Source organism: Siphateles boraxobius, unplaced genomic scaffold (genome assembly GCF_051911475.1).
Source record: "Siphateles boraxobius isolate OS27281-9 unplaced genomic scaffold, OSU_SipBor_1 53, whole genome shotgun sequence".
Lineage (NCBI taxonomy): Eukaryota > Metazoa > Chordata > Actinopteri > Cypriniformes > Leuciscidae > Siphateles > Siphateles boraxobius.
The window spans coordinates 12,573,698-12,578,085 of NW_027509175.1; the positions used below are offsets into that span (position 1 = coordinate 12,573,698).

General features: G+C 40.8%; 1 long non-coding RNA gene across 2 annotated transcripts; it reads left to right on the forward strand.

Annotated features, from left to right (window-relative positions):
- Nucleotides 1-289: 289 nt before the first annotated feature.
- Nucleotides 290-2,807, forward strand: LOC143714292 (uncharacterized). Of its 2 annotated transcripts, XR_013195439.1 has the most exons (6): nt 290-394; nt 690-732; nt 916-984; nt 1,985-2,086; nt 2,165-2,292; nt 2,597-2,807. It is a non-coding gene; the product is annotated as an uncharacterized LOC143714292 (long non-coding RNA). The 2 variants fall into 2 exon arrangements; XR_013195440.1 differs by lacking the exon at nt 2,165-2,292.
- The last annotated feature ends 1,581 nt before the right edge of the window (nt 2,808-4,388 follow it).

A 4,388-nucleotide genomic window follows, 5' to 3' on the forward strand; every position in this document is an offset into this window, starting at 1 on the left:
AAATAGTAAATGCATTTATTAACATTTTTAGTAAACATGGTGGTGAACACATTTAGAAATGAGTAATTGCGCGTTTTTGTATGGATTAAGGAAGCTCGTCAAGTTCATGAGATGCAGAGATGTACAGAAGAAAAAAAGAAGAAAACATTTCTCATGCCGATTTAGTTCAAACTTTTAAAATACATTTGTTGGAATGTGCTTACAATTTGTTATGTATATATGTTTAGCTTCTTTCATTTTGGTTTGTTGACAGCCTTCATGAAAGTAAGCATTCCCACCTCCAGTCGAGCCGAGGCCTGGGTTTACGACGCGCCTGGCACTGAAGCTGATGAGGAGGTCTGAAGCAGCACTATTTGGGCTTTTTTTCTGCGCAGATGAGAGAATTCTTAAAATGGTTATACTTTTTATATATTTGTTTTGTGTGTATAAAAGTAGCTGTGTTATACATTAAAACGTTAACCATTCCGTTTTCGTGACGCATGCGCATTATTAACGCAGTCTATGTTTAACGTTAAGTGTGAATGACATAATCTGTAGCCTATGTTGCTTGTTCTTAGCAGCACTGAATATCCTGTCGTCATATCTGCGTCAAGAAACAAACTTCCTACCATCAAGTTTTTTTATGACAGTTAAATTCAAACATTGTGAAAGTGAGTTAAAGCTAATCTATAAATCCGTCTGTCTTCCAGTTCAGTTTACAGGTATTTGCGTGAGCACTGGCAGAGCATACAGGTACTTTAGCTTGAAATCAGTCTTTATCAATTCATACTGCATGTTATTATAAATTATGTACTAACTATTTATCTGTCTGTATTTTATTAATATGAATCTGTATTTTCTGTTCACATTATAAATAACATTAACAAATTATGGGTCAAATAAATTTTAAACAACATTTCTTTAAATCGAATGAAGGAAGCTCCTCTTATGAGATTGCAACAGAAGTGAAGAAAGCAACAGAATGCTGAAGATTAATCCATAATTGTGAGTGTCATTATATTTTATTCTATGTGCAGTACAAATTTTAATACATGACAAATGAACATGAAAAATCTAAAGCTAACTGGGCCACCACACAATGCCTTTGTTCAGACCTGGAATTTACATGTGTCATTGGTGATTGATTTGTCTTGATTGTCAAAATGGCATAGTGATTGATGTGTCATAATGAATTGTGTAAATTCAAGATATTAAACTGCAAAAAGTTAAAGGGTTAGTTGACCCAAAAGTGTAAAATTCTCTTTTCTCGCCCTCATGTCATTCCAAACGCGGAAAGACTTACGTTCATCTTCGAAACTCAAATGAATGTATTTTAAATCTGAGTGATTTCTGTCCCTCCATTGACAGTCCACGCAACTACCATTTTGACGCTTCAAAAAGGTCATAAATGGTTCATAAAACTATCCTATATGAATTGAGTGGTTTAGTCCAATTTTTCTGAAGAGACTCGATCGCTTTGGGATAAATAGATTGAATTTAGACTTTTATTCACATATAAACATTAATCAAAAAACATAAACAGAAGAAAAATAAAATTTGGACTAAACTGCTTGGTTCATATGGATTAGTTTTAAGATGTCTTTATGAGCTTTTAAAAGCGTCAAAGTGGTAGTTGCGTAGCTGTCAGTGGAGGGACAGAAAGCTCTCAGATTTCATCAAAACGATCTTCATTTGTGTTTAAAAGACAAAAGAAAGTCTTGCGGGTTTGGAACGACATGAGGGTGAGTAAATTACAGAATTAATTGTTTTGGGTGAACTAACCCTCTATTAAAAGAATGTGGCCTAGACCTCATCAGAACAATCGAATCTCAATGCGTCTTGGGGGCGTTTACACCTGTACTTCGAGTTGTTCACTTGTGCGTCACCCAAGACAAAATTTAATGCCAGGTGTGAACGGCACTACTCTGCCCGGCACTGAGAGAGATTGGGTTGTCATTATGCTATGTAACTGTTGATGTTTATTTGTTTTTTGATTATTGGTTAGAAGACCTCAACTAAGTTCCTGGAAAGGCTTCTCCCAAGAGCTTCAAGGATCTGATTGACTCTGCAGAATCTGTTGTGAAAGATGAAGAAACTGATGATTCAGGTTAGACTATAATTCAGAATAAGATTATCTATATGCGCACATGCATTTTTTGCTGAAGTTGTCTCATCTGTAATTTAGAATGGGGCAGCGATCTTGCATCAATTTGTCGTCTCCTTGATTTGATTCCACCATCACCACAAGGCTGCAAGAGACCTGGAAAGATGTGCTCATATCAAGCTGAAAAACACCTGGTTGTCTTCAAAAAGGTAAATTTGGGCATTTCTGTCACTATTTACATTACATTTATTCATTTAGCAGACGCTTTTATCCAAAGCGACTTACAAATGAGAACAATAGAAGCAGTTAAACTAACAGTAGGACAACAATACGTAAGTGCTATAACACCTCTCAGTTTAATGTTAGTGCAGTTTAAAAAAAAAATAGAATAGAAGAGAAGATAATTTATTGTCTGCCTCAAAATATTGCCATTTGGGTTGACTGTATTTTGGAAAACTATAAAGATGGCCAATTGGAGAGCTGACTTTGATTTGTTATTTTTGTCTTTGGCAGAGACCAGCATACAAAAACACCTTGATTGCATTGAACCGACCACACAGCATACCTGCTCGCTGCCGGTGGCAATAAACTCAAATACTACTACTACCTGCTCGCTGATGGGACAAAGAGGAACTGCATTCATGGATGGTACACAACTGTCGACAAGTAGTTTTCTGCAAACTTGTTCAAATCTACCTGTCATATTAGTTCATGTCTTGGCAAATTGGATGATGTTATGCATTTTTAATTAATTTTTAAATTTTAATAAATTTTTTTTTTTTTTTTGCTTTTTCTTTGCAACTCCTCATGAATGTGATAATTTGACCTTTTCACATCTGGCTTATGTTTTAAAGGAGCCACTTTTCCCATTTGTTGAATACATTTTGGATTTGTACATCTGTCTGAAGACTCTTGATTTTATGTCTGATCTTGTACATTAAAACCACAATAATGTAAATTGTTTTTGCACTGAACAGAATACTTTATAAATGACACTTATAGTGTAATCCAATGGATTTAAATCAACACCAGGGGGGTTAAAACCCCATAGTGTAAAAATTGTAAGTGTAACACTTGACACTCGCAGTGTAATTTTTCTACACTGTAAGGTGCTATGTTAACACTGTAAATTCAACACTACAAACAGTGTACTTTTTACTCTAGATAGAGTGGGACCATATATGTTCCGGAGTAGTGTTAAAATGAACACTTTAAGTGTTCATTTGACACTGCGTTTTTTACTGTGCAGGACTAAACCAAAATCACAAAGACAGGGAGAAACCAGATCACAAAACGGAACTTAAACACATAGAAACGTGACAGTACCTCCCCCCTCCCCAAAAGCACATCCTCGCGCCGTATAACATCCAAAGGGGTGGGAGGGTTGGCATCCTGGACTCCAGGACTGTCCAGGCGGAGCAGGCTGGTCAGGGGACCAGGGCGGAGCAGGCTGTGGGCGTGGCCATGGCAGAGATATTTTTTCAGGTGGCCATGGTAGCACTGGGACCCGCGTCGGAGAGACCTCCGCGGTACCCCTAGCAGGTATACTGCGCCCCCCCCCAAAATTTTAATGGGGAACTTGACAGTTACAAAGATTGGATCTCGGCGCACGGGACTGGACTCCATGTACTCAGGGCTGGTCAGGACTGGCGTCGGATCAGCAGGCTCTGGCGCAGGATCAACGGGCTCTAGCGCAGGATCAACGGGCAGAGGGCTTTGAGCTGGGCGGGACCAGTGGCGAAGGAAACTCTGGGCTGGACGGGACCAGTGGCGAAGGAAACTCTGGGCTGGACGGGACCAGCGACGAAGGAAACTCTGGGCTGGACGGGACCAGCGGCGAAGGAAACTCTGGGCTGGGTTCATGGGCTGTCGCTGATGTGTGTGCTGCCCACACACACAAAACAGACATGGACACCACAATGAGCGCTGTGTCTTCCAGAGCAGACTCAAGTGCGGCATGTTCAGTCTCTGGCGGGCAGGTGATTGGCTCCGGTTCTGGCGAACAGGCGACGGGCTCAGGCACTTGCTCGAAGACTGGCTCAGGCTCTTGCTCGAAGACTGGCTCAGGCTCTTGCTCGAAGACTGGCTCAGGCTCTTGCTCGAAGACTGGCTCAGGCTCTTGCTCGAAGACTGGCTCAGGCTCTTGCTCGAAGACTGGCTCAGGCTCTTGCTCGAAGTCTGGCTCAGGCTCTTGCTCGAAGACTGGTTCAGGCTCTTGCTCGAAGTCTGGCTCTGGCTCTTGCTCGAAGACTGGCTCAGGCTCTTGCTCGAAGACTGGCTCAGGCTCTTGCTCGAAGACTGGCTC